Below are 16,659 nucleotides of genomic sequence, written 5' to 3'. Positions count from 1 at the left end.
TCCAAAAAATAGGCACGAATCCATGGTTTGCACAGGGAGAGCATGATTATAATAATAACTAGGAAAACTTATATTTTAAAGTATCAATAGCACATCACAGACACAACACATACACTATAATTAGCTTCGGACAGCTGTGTAATATATATATATATATATATATATATATATATATATATACACACACATATACACACACACACACACACACGCACAGTATGAGGAGGTCAATGGAGCCTTTTCAAATATAATGTGGTTGCTGCATTTGGATTTAGGCTTTGGGGTATGTGCAATAACCTGAGGGGTGCAGGTAGATGTGAGATTTTGTGGATTTACAGCAGTAATAAGGAAAAAAATGTTTTTTTACTTTAAAAAAATTGCCGCTTTAACTAAATCAATTAAATTTTGCAACTCACAGGATATTCAATGTACCCCTTTGAGGATAAGTAGGTGGCTCAACTGGGTCTATTACCCATTGGCTAAAACACAATCTAAACCCACTGCTGAGACCTGGGGGCTTACGTAATAGCCTGCGAGATGTAGTTACTGGCACGATTCTGCCGAGTCTGGTCGTATTTTTTAAACGCGACAATCAACCTGGTTTTGCCTTTTAAAAAATTGCCACTTAATAATACAGAGACTCGCCGGAAACACGATCAGTGTCTACGTCTCGGAGCTCCCCAGATATTTATGCTGCAGACGACATTGAGGTCACTTATATATATATATATATATATAATATCAAATGACATAATCCACAGTCATCATGAAAGAAATATAAAGGAACATAAAAATAACTGGATTTGTCTCACGGTTTGAAAACAATTACTTTATGGGTTTTTTTTAAATTGAATTTATTTATAAAACTTTTTTCACATCAAAAACTCAATACAAGAAACACAATCCCCCACCCCTATAAACCGCCCCCCAAAAACCCCCCACAATAAACAGCCATTTACATAGAGTTTCATTAATACAAATGCACAGTCAAATCCGATATATAAGTAACGCAGAACAAAATGTCTGCACAGAAGAAATCTCAGCTATTCAATGTAGGAGAAAAGTCATAAACAAAATAAAAAACTCAGAATAGCAAGACATTATTGTGCCGTCTCGCTGGTCGCGAACCCATCAGCATCTGAAATCCCCCCACCTCCAGTAACATAATGGGAAGATGAGATCCATGGGCCCCAAATACGCTCATATTTCAGAATACAGTTACGCTTAGCATATAAAAAACGTTCATGCCCCACCACTTCATTCATCAACCCATACCATTCAGCAAAAGTAGGGCCCCTAGATGCCATCCACGTACGGGCAATACAAACCTTTGCCAGAGTGATTGCATTAATCACATACTGGACCGTCAAACGATTAGCCCTGTCCACAAGACCTAATCCAAAAATACACATTTTAGGGGACAAAATGGGGATACCACGTTCCGTGATGGTGACACAGTTAGTGACTTGGGACCAAAACACCTGGACAGCAGAGCACTCCCAAAGGAGATGCCAAAATGAGCACTGGGGAGTAGAGCATTTAGGACACTTATCTGAAGCTCCAGATCCAAATCTACTCAATAATAGGGGGGTAAGACTATTCAACATTAGAGACCACTCATCATCATCTAATGGACCCAAATCATCCACCCATTTAAGTCTAAGTGGTGCTAGGGTGTCATCAGAATTAACGGTTAGGAGGTAGGAATAAAGTCGAGAAATCAATCTCTTACCACTAGTCGCTTGCAGCACAGCCCTAACTGGATCAGGAGTAAGTTGCGGAGGGCCAGAAGAAAACTGGATGGATAAGGCATGTCGAAGCTGTAAGTAGCTGAAAAACATAGAATTCGGGACCCCAAATTCAGTCCTAACAGTGTCAAAAGTTTTTAAGACCCCATCACTATATAACTGTCCGAGGGAGAAAAACCCCCCCTCCTGGACCACAAAGAGCTACAATCTAATAGGGCCAGCTCTCCAAGAGCAGAAGAATGCCATAAAGAAAAATCAGGATCAATACCTTCTGCCCCCACTAAAGCATGGGCCTGTTTCCACAATTTATGAGCCTGTGTGACCAATGGAGCTCCCCCGTAGGGCATCTGTCATCAAGTAATAATTGCAAAGGGGAACATCTTCTAGATACAGCACGTACCAATAAAGTAGGCAGATCCTGGCTCTCTTCACTCAAAACCCACCCCCGTAGATGAACCAATTGTGAGGCCAAATAATAAAGGCGGAAATTCTGCAATGCTAGGCCACCCAATGCTCTAGGTCTACATAGGGTCTTAAGTTTTATTCAAAGACGTTTTTCTGCCCAAACTAAAGAGGAGATATAACTATCTATCAGTCTAAATATACGAGGAGAGATATAAACAGGGGCCTGCTGAAAAACATATAAATATTTGGGGAGAACAATCATTTTTACCAAATTCACTCGACCTGTAACAGTCAAGGGAAGTTTATTCCAGACGTGCAGCTTGGATTTCAAGAAGTCAATTTGTGGCTGGACATTAAGTGGGACAAAGGGCCTGATTCAGAGCCGCTCGTTAGCGGCCGCTCGTTCGCTCCGAGCGATGTTCGCACAACTGCACATGCATACGGGTCGTAATACGCATGCGCCAATCAGTCATTGCAGTCGGAAATATTGTGCTCGCAAAATAGCGAATGCCTGCTAATTTGAGTGACAGGATGAGGCGTTTGTGGGTGGTAACAGGGGAAGGTGCTTGAAAACGGGGAGTGAAGATCCGAACGCAGGCGTGCCAAACGGTCCAAACGGGCGTTTTAAGGGTGTGCATAATTAACAAAGAAGTGTCATTGACCACGTCACTTGGTTGTCTTTTAGCCTTAACTGCTCGCATGATTGCGGTAGGAAAATGCTACCACAAGAATAGCGAGCAGTTCAGATGCCGTTCGATGTACTCGATTAATCTAATAAATAGCAGAGATGACGTATGATGCGAGCGGCCAGGGGGCGTTTTTTTCAAAATAGCGAGCGCATGTTTCGTTCGCTCGCTCAGACAGAGGCGTCAACAGACCGCAAAGAGCGAGCGCTCAATTTAAATAGCCGGCCCCTTTTTCTGAACGAGCGTCCGCAAATAGCGTCCGGCTCTGAATCAGGCCCACAGTCCGACATAGATGACGTTACCCAAATTCCCAAATATTTAAGCCTGGAGGTCCATTCCAAGGGAGTATTCACAGCACCAACAGGAGTGGAAGGACCATGAACAGGAAGAATGCAAGATTTGTCCCAATTAATGTGTAGTCCAGAACACCGTCCAAAAGAATCTACTACGGAGAGAAGGGTGATCAAAGACTCCGATGCATCAGACAAGAATAACAGCATGTCATCTGCATAGAGCCACCTTGTCAACCCTTTGCTGTATCTGAATCCCCCGAATTGTGGGGTGACTTCTGATAAGACATGCCAAAGGCTCGATGGCCAGGGCAAAGAGTCGGGGAAAGAGGACAGCCCTGTCTAGTACCTCTAGAGAGGCGAAAAGAAGGAGAAACATACCCATTAATACAAATCCGCCCTAAAGGGGAAGAATATAGTAATTTAACACAAGCTATAAATCTAGGTCCCATCCCAAACCGAAACAGGATCTCCCAAAGATAGTGCCACTCTACAGAATCAAAGTCCCTGGCGGCATCCAAGGACACCACCACTGCCCCGTCATCCACAGAGTCCGCCAGCTGCAAAATCGAATATAATCTCCTAAGATTTTGTGAGGTAGACTTCCCTGGCATAAAACCAGTTTGGTCAGGGTGCACCACATCACTAATTACCTTACTAAGCCTAAGTGCAAGCATTTTAGCCAATATTTTAATATCCGTAGAAAGGAGGGAGATCGGGCGATAAGAGCCAGGATCAAGGGGATCTTTGCCAGTTTTAGGGATCATAACAATAATGGCCTCTGACATAGAACAGGGAAGAGCACCTAGGTCACACAGTTCATTAAAAAGGTCAAGAAGCCTGGGGAAAAAAGAAAAGGGCATGTTTCTTATAAATCTCAATGGGAATCCCATCCACCCCTGGGGCCTTACCTCCCGGAAATGAAGAAACAGCAACCCCAACTTCCTCTACAGTAAATGGGGAGTCAAGAAACGCTCTGCTGTCCTGGGAATTGGATGGGAGGGATATGTGTCCCAAATATTAAAATAATTCATCTAAAAGTATAGTGGGCCTGGGAACAATAAAGACTAGCAAAATACTCATAAAACACCTTCGTAATAGCAGGTGTAGAGGAGTGCAAATTACCTAAGGAGTCCCGAATTTGAGCTACGACTGTGGTGGGACGGACCTCTCTAGAAAGATACGCCAGGAAAACCCCAGATTTATCCGAATCTGAATAATAACTATGCCTAACAAATAGCAGACGTCTTCTGGATTTATCTAAGAGAAAATCAGATAAAAGTTTAGTGGCCTCCATATATGAGGATCTAGCAGTAATAGAACCCGAGGACAGATATCTCTGTTCCAACAAAGTACAACGATTTTCCAGCTCAGTCTCCTTTTTCTTATGAAAAATTTTAATATTTATCACCCTACCAATTAAAGAACCACGCAAGACGGCCTTAAAGGCATCCCACAAAATGTCAATGGAAACAGAACCAGCGTTCTCAGCAAAAAAATTAGCCCATTGGGATTCCAATTCCGAGCCCGCACCCATTAATGTAAGCCAGAAAGGATTAAATTTCCAAAAAGAGTGACCTCGTGGAGCAGCAACATCAATAGTCAGTATTAAAGGTGCCTGATCCGACACACAACGGGACCGGTACTCTACCTCTACAACCTGTGGGACCAGCCTCCCGGATATCAGAGCAAGATCAATCCTAGAAAAGGAATGATGAGAGGCTGAAAAGCAAGAGTACCGAGCCAAGCGAGGATGCCGAACCCGCCAAATATCCACCAACCCAAGCTCATCTACTAAATTGGCAAAAGAATGAGGGTAGGGACCAGACACACTCGAACTTTCACACCACCTATCCAGGGCAGGGTGTAGCACATTATTAAAATCCCCGACACAGATAACCGGGGTATCAGGGGATAAAGAAATAAACTCAGCAGACTTTTTCAGGACCTCACTAGTATAAGGAGAGGGAATATAAACCGCCAGAATATGAAGTGGGGAGGAGTGAATAAATGCCCGTATGAAGACATATCTACCCAAGGGGTCAACTCTAACTTCATCCAGCACAAAACTTAGGGATCTACGAACAAGGACTGACACACCTTTGGAATACGAGGAGTGTGTGGAGTGATAAGCCCAGCCTATCCAAGGTTTACGCAAAGCCAAGACTTTCCCACCCACTAAATGTGTTTCCATCAAACAAATAATATCAGCCTGAGCCTTTTTCACCTGAGTCAATACTAAGGAGCGCTTGACCCGGTCATTTAGGTCCCGGACATTCCAGGAGAGAATTTGGAGGGGGGAGCCTAAACTAGTAGACATCATGGGGTTAGCCACACACCAGAGGGAAGAGGAGATACAGACAACTGAGACATCACAGCCTGGGGCAACCAGCGAGACTTGGCAGCACTACATAATAAAAAATACAGTAAAAGCTGAAAATCTAATAAATAAAAGCAGAATAGTTTAGAATATGACATTGCAATGGCGTAAAATAAAAACAAAAAATAAATTCCCATATAATAACTCTGAAGAAAAAATAAAAAAAAAACCGCAACCCACCCTGTATATCCACCCCAACCAGATATACCTAAATCCCTAACCTACAGACTACTAACCCCAAAACAAAATACCCAATAAACCCCTTATTTTATTTAGTTATAATAAAGAGTAAGAGAGAGGGGGGGGAGCAATTCTTACCTCAGCCGTAAGGTGGAGTATCGGCCAGGCCCAGAAAAGAATTGCCCTCCCCGGCACCCAGCTCCTAAGATTACAGTATAAAACGGGTACCACAACAACATTACCACTTGGAGAGCAACTAAAATCTAATAATCATCAGACTATCTAAAGAACAAACACAGCTCACGGGATAACAAGTCCAGGTCAGTCCGGAGGTGCATCTTCACCACGGCCCCTAAGATCCAGCCACGACGAAGCTTCACGTGGGGAAGCAAAGAAATGATATCGTCCATCAGCCACCACACGCAGACGGGCAGGAAACAACATAGCGTAGGAGAGGCCCAGATCACGTAGGCGACGTTTAATCTGTATAAATTGGGACCTAGACTTCTGGACATCCATAGAAAAATCCGGGAACACTGCCACCCGATTTCCATTATATTCCAAAGGACCATGTAGACGAGCCAAACGAAGGATCAAATCTCTGTCCTTGAAATGTAGGATCTTGGCAATTAATGTGCGAGGGGGGGCGCCAGGAGGCAGAGCCCTACCAGGAATACGGTGCGCTCTTTCTACTGCAAAGTGGGCAGTGAAATCATCCCGGCCAAAGGTGTCTACCAACCATTTTTCCAGAAACGACTCCGGTTGAAAACCCTCCGACTTCTCGGGTACACCAACAAAACGGATGTTATATCTGCGAAGTCGGCCCTCTATATCAGAGATTTTGGTACGACAGGCCACCATCTGGGACTCCAAGGTTGTAAGCCGTCCCGCCACCGGAGCAGTGATATCCTCTAATGTGGAGATACGAGTCTCAGCCTCACCAACACGTTCTCGCATCGTCTGCATATCATGACGAATAAGTGAAAGCTCCACATGAACTTCAGAAATCTTGCCAGACAGCGTCTTCTCTGAAGATGTGATTGCCTGCATTAAATTATGCATAGTGATCTCAGGCTCCGAAGGAGAATCCTCAGGAGCAGGCGGAGAGGAGGGTTGAGAGTGAGACGGAGTCCCTGAAGAGCTGGGTCCCGTAGCCCCACCAGTTCCAGAACGGGAGAACCTCTCCAGCCGCGCAGCAGCTGACTGCTGGGAGTTTTTTCCCAGTATTACTGGATCACAGGGACAGATGCAGGGAACAGCAGGCAGTGGAGAGCAGTGCAGGGTGGTAGCCAGCAGCTGGGTTCAGGAGGAGGAGGACCTGTATTTTCCAAGTGCCCCCAGAGATCCAGGGAGAGGACCAGCCACCCCCCGAGCCGCCCAGGACACTAACCAGCAGTGTGCTGCACCCAGCACTGAAGACAGGAGCCACAAGTCAGCCTGATCCGGATCCAAGATGGCGGCCGCGATCGGGAATCGCGGGTCCGCAGCGGCAAGTAGGATACTGTGCAGGCAGTGAGAGAGGATCCCTCACCTCCCCAGCCCTCCAGGGCACCCTCTGGACAGGAGAGGAGACAAGCACCGGAGCCAGGTGCAGCCTCAGAGACCGGGGGCCGAATCCAAAATGGCGCCCGCGACGAGGAGACACTGCAGGGAGAGACCTTCAGCTCCCACAGCACAGCAGCCAGCGCACCCAGACTGACCCTAGGACTCCTGGAGCAGGTAGTGATGATTGTTGAGAGAAATAGTCAGTGCCAGGGACCGGGTACAGGGATCAGGATAGTATGTAGGATATTAGGGCCTAGGAGCTACGTTATTAGCTTCCTACATCCAGCCCATCCAGGCCACACCCACCATTACTTTATGTTTAAAGAAGATTCTACTATTTCTGTTTATCAATGCTCAGCAGGCTTGTGCTCCGAGCACTTAGTCGCTTAATAAAATACATCAGCCTCAATTAAAGAGCTCATTATGTATTCGCAAACAAGAAAGAAAAACTCTCCTTTTGTAGCTAGTATAAAAGGGACGACAACCAGTAGCAAAAAGTCAAGAGATACGGTGCGAATGGAGCAAAAGACTGCAACTTAAATTAAATACACACAAATATATATATTATATATACACATACACACACACACACACACACACACACACACACACACACAATCAAAAAGGTAGAAAAAAATAAATAAATAAAAAAAAACAGAACGGCACGCTCCGGGTTTCGAAAAATAAATCCCTCAATCAGACCACATGTAACCAACGTTTCTGAGCTTCTCAGGGCCCTGTCATCAGGGTGCAGATATATAAACCTGATGAGAGGGCTCTGAGAAGCTCAGAAAATGCTGGTTATATGTGGTCTGATTAGCATTCCTCAAAGCCCTGAGAGGGCAGTGGTGGGTTTTTTCCGCATTTGCAAGGGCATCCAGGTGGATGTATTCATTTATGGAGTGTGTGTGTATACACACACACACACACACATATTTGTGTGTGTGGTGTGATATAAAAATAATTAGTAGTATGCCCTCAGGTTAGATGGTTTGCAAATATGGTTAATGTATTTTAAGACTGTTTTAATGAAGAAAAATATTTGCAGTGAGGTATTTGATGTTACTAGACGAAACGCACTGCAGTACGCTGCCCGCAAGGACAGGCTAAGACCTTTTCATACAAATGTAAGAGGTGGGAGGGGGGGGTCCCCCTGAACTGGCTGAGTGGAGTCTCGGCTGCGGTGCCGGTGGACTCGGGCACTTACCTCCTGACTCCCAGACTCTCACCTTCAGGCCGCTCCCGTCGACGGTCCTGGAGCACAGGTCGGACGCGGACAGTCGCGAACTGGGTTTCCACTCCAGGCCCTGGAAAAGAACAAGGTGCTGAGGCGGGGTGACCTTCACTGGGATCAGTGGATGGTCATCATTGGCACTTGTGGCCTCAGACTGGCTACACCTACGTGCCAAGCACAAGGGTGTACCCCGAACGAAAACGCCCGACAGGGAAAAGGGAAGTTGGGTGACACACAACACAAACAGCAAACAAAACAATTACGCTCACCAACAATAATCTTGTCCCTTTGCTGGACGAGTCCTGATCTCAGCACCTGTAGATGAACACAACAGCAAGAGCGCCGCACAGGACCCGATACAATAACAGATACCTTACCACTGCCTACCTTTAATGGGGGCCTGACTGTGGGAGATACAGCGACTTACCAACAGCCTACCTTTAATGGGGGCCTGACTGAGGGGGGGTGCAGCGACTTACCAACAGCCTACCTTTAATGGGGGCCTGACTGAGGGGGGGTGCAGCGACTTACCAACAGCCTACCTTTAATGGGGGCCTGACTGAGGGGGGAGAACGTCCTGGTCCCAGCCCGGTCTACCTTTGATGGGGGCCTGACCGCCTGACCAATTTTCACGATGCTTCTAGGGCCTTCTGCCCTTGCGTACCTGTGGCCTAGCCTGACAGTCCCTTGTCCAAGGCCTAGCGCCGAACTACAAAGATCATGGCCTAACGCCGACAGCAACAACTCCTATGGCCTAACACAGACTCACAGTGACCACGGCCTGGTGCCGAATTAACATACCCCATGGCCTAGCGCCGACTTACCAAGAGACACGGCCTAGAACCGAATTACCATGCGACACGGCCTAGCGCCGAACTACCATGCGACACGGCCTAGCGCCGAATTACCATGCGACACGGCCTAGCGCCGAATTACAATGACCCACGGCCTAGCGCCGAACTACCATGAGACACGGCCTACCGCCGAACTACCATGAGACACAGCCTAGCGTCGAATTACAATGACCCACGGCCTAGCGCCGAGTTACAATGACCCACGGCCTAGCGCCGAACTACAATGGGGCACGGCCTAGCGCCGAACCCTGGTGGTCTAGGGAGGTGTGAGGGACTTACCAGTCCCGGGGCCTCCGGCGGAGCCGAGCCTGACCCAGCCTCCGCGTGGTCTTCACCGGAGGTGGAACAACGTCCGCCACCTCCGGGCTTCCTGCAGTCTTCACCTGGGCAGCAGTGGCCGGGGCTAGCTCTTTTGCGTCGCACACTGCTGCCCCAGGGCCTCCGGTGCCTTCTTCGTCTTCACTCCTGGTGGGCGCCGGTCTGCAGCTCTTCACCCGGCGGGCGGCAGCCTGGGTGAGCTCTTTTTCGATGGCCGCCGCCCGGCGGGACTTCCGTCGTCTTCCTTCTAGTATCTTCGGGAGCTCTTCACCGCTCCGTCCCGGCCGTCGCACTTCCCGTCCTCTCCTCGCGCCAGCTAATTCAAGCCGACGCCAGGGGGCGGGGTGATGACGCGGCGAGCTACGATTGGCTCGCCGTGGCCATCCCCTGCTGGCTGCCGATCTGTGAGCCCTGATTGGTTCACAGTCGGCGCCACATTCAAAGGGGCACGTGCTGATTGGCTGAGTCTGAATCCACCAGGATTCAGACTTGCCATCACGCCCGTGGAGTAGCGGCGGCAATCCGCCACTACCTCCACGCCCGCTGCGCCGGATGGGGGGTGGGATCACGACCTATCCTGACCCGCCGGCCAGCTTGCGGATGGGCCCCGCCACACGCTCGAACGGGGCAGGGATCTCTCCGGATCCCACCCCACTCTGATGCCCGGGGCTCCCGCTGCCCCAAGGCACCCCCACCATCCAGGCGTGGAGGGTAAGGATGCCTAGTAGCAGGGTGAGTGACCGCACTGGTACACTCAGCCCTGCTACACAGAAACTGTTGTTTTCTTGGTGTTGCTGCATTTTTTTTTTTTTGGGGGTGGGGATAATTTTTAACAAACAAGGTATTGTGCAAAAATGAATTTTCAGAAGTGACAGGTTCCCTTCCTGTTCTGCAGCGAGCCCATACTTACATACTGCAACAGCTACTTCTAACTAATGCTTCCTTTATTGCTTCCATGAAGCAGCATTAAAGTTACTAAGTAATGGAAAAATATACATTCTCTTCCACTTTACATTTGTAAAACAAGAGAGAAAAATTAAAAGTTTCTGTTATCAGCAAGTACAGTTATGGACCAAATTACGCTTTCACGTCTCCCACGGCCATTATGTTGTAATAACTGCCCGCTTGTCGCCAGACCATTGCGCAGAGAGGGTAAGGTCATATATAAATGACAAGAGGAATATGGAGCTTCTAGGGGGTATCTATATACTGCATGGGGGGGCAGTATAGATTAAGAACAGACTGTCCAAAAGTGTTCACCCCCTTTAATGCATAAACCAAGGATATATCGTTTTTAAACTAAACATAAAGCTCCTTTTTTACGTGATGTTCCACCATGGTTTCTGTACAAGTATTCTTACCTTCCCTCTTATAACAAACGGTAAAAGAACAACATCACAAAACTGGAATTGACTGACTACATCTGCTGAGATGAACAGGAGAGCCCCAATTGTAGATAAGGGCTTTCTATTACGCCAAGCCTGCAATCTTTAAAGAGAATTCCCACTAGGAGAACATAAGCCACCGCTAATGAAGCTTCAGGCCATTGGTTCTCAATTTCTGCTCCTGCCCATTTCAGAACGATGTAAGGTAGAGAAGCTCCACCGCTTTCTGTAAAAGAGCAAGACAGCAAACAGAAGATGGGATTTTGGTACCTACCGGTAAATCCTTTTCTCTGATTCCACAGTGGACACTGGAGGTGCTTATGCTGGGGTATAGAGGTGTGGATAACTGGAGCCCGGCACTTTAAATAATTTAAAGTGTGAAGCAACTCCCCCTCTATGCCCTATCAGCCCTCAGTTTAGAAAATGAAGACCGAGAGGAGATGGAGAACAAGCGCAGTAAAAAGGGAGAGAACACACAATAATCAAAACATACAACATATGGAACAAACCGAACAGGTAGGCTAAGAGCGCAGAGGTGGGCGTCCAGTGTCCCCTGTGGAATCAGAGAAAAGGATTTACAGGTAGGTACCAAAATCCCATTTTCTCTTTCATCCACTAGGGGACACTGGAGGTGCTTACGCTGGGGACGTTCCAAAGTTTTCCCCACGGGCGGGAGCGCTCTGCAGCACCTGCAGAACAAGACGGCCAAAACGGGATGCCGAAACTGCGAACGTATCAAATTTGTAAAACTTAACAAACGTGTGCGCAGAAGACCAAGTGGCTACACGGCACAATTGTGACATGGAGGCTCCTCTACCGGCCGCCCACGACGCACCCACAGAACGTGTGGAATGAGCCAAAATGGACGAAGGAGGCCGGCGGTCGGCATCAACATAAGCCTGATGAATAGTCAGTCGGATCCAACGTGCCAAGGTCTGCTTAGACGCTGGCCAACCCCTCCGAACCGCATTATAAAGGACAAAAAGTGACTTACGGAGGGAAGCAGTCCTATCAACATAGATGCGGAGAGCTCTAACCACATCCAAAGGTAGAAGAACCACCAGAGTCCTCCATCAAAGACGGTACCACAATAGGCTAATATGAAAAGCCGACACTACCTTGGGACAGAAGGCGGCTACCGTCCAGAGTTCAGCCCTATCAGCATGAAACACAAGGTAAGGTGGCTTATAGGACAGAGCACCCAATTCCGAAACTCTATGAGCCGAAGCTAGAGCCAAGAGGAGGCCCGTCTTCCAAGACAAGTACTTAATATCAACCTCTTCCAAAGGTTCAAACATGGACGACTGAAGAAACAAAAGCACTAAGTTCAAGTCCCAGGGAGCTATCGGAGGTACAAAAGGAGGCTGCACATGCAAGACCCCCTGAAGAAACATCTGCATCTCAGGAATGAGGGCCAATTTCCGTTGAAAGAAAATGGAAAGGGCAGAAACCTGCACCTTTGAAGTTCCAAGACGAAGGCCAGAATCCAGACCAGTCTGTAGAAAAAGCAGAAACCGGGACAACTGAAAAGTCCTAGATATAAGATCCCGACTGGAACACCACGAGATAAGAACGCCAGATGCGGTGATAATGCGCAGCCGAAACAAGGTTTCCTGGCGCGTAGCATGGTGGGAATGAGAGTCTGGAATTCCTCTGCGTCTTAGGATATCGGTTTCAAGAGCCACCCCGTTAAACGCAGTTGCGCTAGGTTGGGGTGTACTAAAGGACCCTGCTGTAGCAGATCCGGGGGCAGAGGAAGGGGCCACAGATCGTCTGACAATAGGGACCGAAGGTCACGAACCAACTTCTCCGAGGCCAGTTCGGAGCCACGAGAATGACAGAGGCTGACTCGTGTTTTATCCTTTTTAGCAGTCGAGGAAGAATTGGAATCGGAGGAAAGAGGTAAACCAAGTCGTAGTTCCACGGAACTGTCAGAGCGTCTACTGCCACTGCCTGCGGGTCTCGAGTCCTTGACACATATACCGGGAGCTGACGATTCAATCGTGACGCCATGAGGTCCACCTGGGGACATCCCCATCGACATGTCAGCGTGTTGAACACGTCTGGATGAAGCTTCCATTCCCCGGGGTGGATATCCTGTCGTCCACACCCGGGATGAATACTGCCGACAGGATTACTGACTGGCTCTTGGCCCACCTGAGAATCCGAGTATCTTCTCGCATGGCCAGGCGACTCCGAGTCCCTCCTTGACGGTTGATGTATGCGACGGCCGTCGCGTTGTCGGACTGAATTCTTACCGGACGAGTTCTTAGAAACTGTTTTGCTTCTATCAGAGCATTGTAAATCGCTCTGAGTTCCAACACATTTATGGGCCACTTTCGTTCTAGAGGGGACCATCGACCCTGAAAATTATAATCGAGGACTACTGCTCCCCATCCTCGAAGGCTGGCATCCATTGTTACGATGATCCAGTCCCACACTCCGAATCTCCGGTCCGCTAAAAGATTGTTGGATTGTGTCCACGAGAGAAGGGCCACTCTGGTAGCTGGGCTCAGACGGATCTGTCGATGTAGAAGCAGATGAGACCCTGACCCCTGTGCTAGTAGGTCCAGCTGAAACACCCTGGAGTGGAACCGCCCGAACTGTAGTGCCTCGAAGGCCGCTACCATCTTCCCCAGGAGACACAGACAAAGAAGGAGGGATACCTTCTTTGGTCTGAGGACCAGCTGAACTAACAACCGATGTCCCGGGCTTTGTCTATTGGAAGAAAGATCCTCTGTGATGCCGTATCTAAGATCATGCCCAGAAACAGGACCTCCCAGGACGGATTGAGATTTGATTTCTTGAAGTTTATTATCCAACCATGTTGGATTAGAGTCTGATATGTCAGTAAGGCATGACTTGTAAGAAGAGATACCGACTGCGCCTTGAGTAACAGGTCGTCCAAATAAGGGATTATGTTCACTCCCGATGACCGAAGGAGAGCAATCATGACTGACATGAGTTTGGTAAAGATGCGGGGAGCCGAGGATAACCCGAACGGCAATGCCCGAAACTGATAATGATCCTTCAATATGGCGAAACGCAGAAAGGCTTGGTGTGGTTCCCAGATGGGAACGTGGAGATAAGCATCCTTGATATCCAGGGATAATAGGAACTCTCTTGGTTCCAAGCTCGCAATAACGGACTGCAGAGACTCCATTTTGAACAGATACATCTTCAGATACAGGTTCAATGACTTGAGGTTCAAGATGGGCCTGACCGATCCATCCGGCTTGGGTACTACAAACAGGTTTGAGTAAAACCCCATACCTCATTGATGTTCTGGAACCGGAACTAGCACAGATGATACTACTAGAGAATTGATAGCCTCCTGTAGAACCCTGGCCTTGTCTGCAGGTATTGGCAGACTTGTAGTGAAGAACCGAGGTGGAGGGGGGACCTCGAAGTCTATTCGGTACCCCAGGGAAATGAGTCTGCGGATCCACAGTTCTGGAGACGTCTGGTTCCAAACTTGTTGAAATCCTTGCAGGCGGGCTCCCACTGGAGGTGGTCCCAGGTGGGACAGAAGACCGTCATGCCACCTGTTTCTCAGCTGGCTTAGGCTCCTGTCTACGTGCAACCGTGTGTGGGTGACCTCTGCCTCTGCCGCCTATTGCTTGGGAGGGAGCACCTCTGGCTCTACCACGAAAGGAATGTGGTGCACGAAAGGAATGAAAGGAAGGTCCAGTGTAAGATCTTCTGGGAGCCAGTGCAGTTGACGGGAGGAAGGAAGACTTACCCCCCGTGGCCTGGGATATCCATTTGTCTAATTCCGGGCCAAACAGCATGTCGCCATTGAATGGTAACCCCTCCACCGCACGCTTGGATTCTGCGTCCGCATGCCAGGCGCGCAACCAGAGGGCTCTACGGCCCGAAATAGCAGAAGCAGATATGCGAGCACTAAGCTGACTGATATCTTTTGACGCTTCTCCCAGGAACACTGCAGACTCGCTGAATAAACAAAATAAATAAAATAAATCTCTTTGCTGGAGCACAGCATGTAGTGACCAGCTCCTAGAGGCACATTTTCTAATCTGAGGGGTGATGGGGCATAGAGGGGGAGGAGCTTCACACTTCTAAATTATTTAAAGTGCCGGCTCCAGTTATCCACACCTCTATACCCCAGCATAAGCACCTCCAGTGTCCCCTAGTGGCTGAAAGAGAAACCCCTGATGAAAACACAACCGCGGTTACACGGTCGATTCTACACATCTCGCATATATTTTGAATATGAAACGGTTTCAGCTATAAATCCCATCTGCAAATCAAGATGAATAGCTCTATAGTTAAAAGTAAAAAATAAAAATAAAAAATTAACACTAGATAAAACAATAGCTGATCAGTTGGTTCCTGCACTGCAGCAGATATGCCAACCACACAAATGACAACAATCATAAATGATTACTGTGAAGAGGAACAAGTCACCACAATATATGCTAAAGACAGAAAACCAGAGAGGAACTGTGATTGCACATTGTAGCTCATCCACAGGATTACATGGACATTAACACAGAGGGGTCTATTCAGCAAGAGTGACGATGTTGCCCAGAATATTATCGGGCAACATCGTCACGAGTTTTTATCAATGATGATAAAATATGGCCGCTATTCAGCAATATTTTGTGCAGGGACAGTGGTTGCGGTAACACGCTGTCCCTGCGATGTCACAGAAGGTATTGTTTTTGGGATTCCGAAAACAATCCCTTCTGTTTGTTCCTCTGCACATGGCTCAGTCATGCGCTCGACAACAGTCTCCGTCCCTGTTGGCGGTGACCGCCGATGGGGTAAGTACAGCTCCAGCCTGTGCAAACTGATTGACATGTGTATATATAAATGTTAAATATAATAGCACATAAATATACATGTATACAGGCTAGTATAAAGCCTGTATACACATGTCAATCACTTTTGGCAGGTTTAACAGGCTCTAGAGTGACTTACCTGTAGGCCGGAAACCAGGCACGGAGACAAGTTACAAGTTACAAGATGCTGCAGCTTATGGGAAAATTTCTCTCTGTCCCTGCAGTTTTCGGCATATTTAAGTATTTTCCTCATATAACGCCATTCTGAAATGGCGTTATATAAAGGAAATATTTTTTGAGTGATTTAACGTTTTTTGCTCTGCTTAATAGCAAAAAGCATTAAAGCACTGTAGAGATCAATGGCTGATCCCTACAGTGCGGTACTCAGCGAGATGGCAATTAGTAGAGAAGATAATTGCGTTATCTTCTCCATTATGCCATTGCTGAATAGGGGAATTGCATAAAAAAAAATACAGAAATCATAGTCTCCGGATTTCTATGTAAAAAAAAAAAAAAAATCAATGCTAAATAGACCCCCAGAGAGTTGTGGAAAACCACAACCCGATAAAACCGATCACGCAAGTGGATCTGAATGTCCCGGAGAGCTGCTGATCACTCAAACTATTTGTAGTCACTGCTCAGTCTCATTTATACCAATGCCATTAAAAGCGCTCAGTTTTGCCATTTGGTTTATACATTCAGTTTTTGCATTGATGCAATAACGTGCCAGAGTAATGCGCTGGTTATATCTGTCCTCCTCATCTCAAAACATTGAGTGAACTTAAATAGGACCTTTATACAGGGCTGGACATAGGTCCAGACACCTAGG

The 16,659-nt window shown here is 47.5% G+C and overlaps 1 protein-coding gene across 2 annotated transcripts in view; it reads right to left on the bottom strand.

The window, feature by feature from the left end:
- Positions 1–16,659, bottom strand: part of ST3GAL5 (ST3 beta-galactoside alpha-2,3-sialyltransferase 5) — a 123,567-nt gene that overhangs the window by 79,377 nt on the left and 27,531 nt on the right. Inside the window, exon 1 of one of the 2 annotated variants that reach the window (XM_088454285.1) lies at positions 8,464–8,764. The exons of the other annotated variant lie outside the window; for it this stretch is intronic. The gene's annotated coding sequence lies outside the window, so the exon portion shown is untranslated. Of the gene's footprint in view, positions 1–8,463; positions 8,765–16,659 lie in introns of those variants that run through there. 2 annotated transcript variants of the gene reach the window in all.

This window comes from Taudactylus pleione, unplaced genomic scaffold, assembly GCF_031769625.1.
Source record: "Taudactylus pleione unplaced genomic scaffold, aTauple2 ptg000611l, whole genome shotgun sequence".
Taxonomy (NCBI): domain Eukaryota; kingdom Metazoa; phylum Chordata; class Amphibia; order Anura; family Myobatrachidae; genus Taudactylus; species Taudactylus pleione.
Note: the sequence above shows the minus strand (reverse complement) of the source record. Positions and strands in the feature narration are given on the sequence as shown.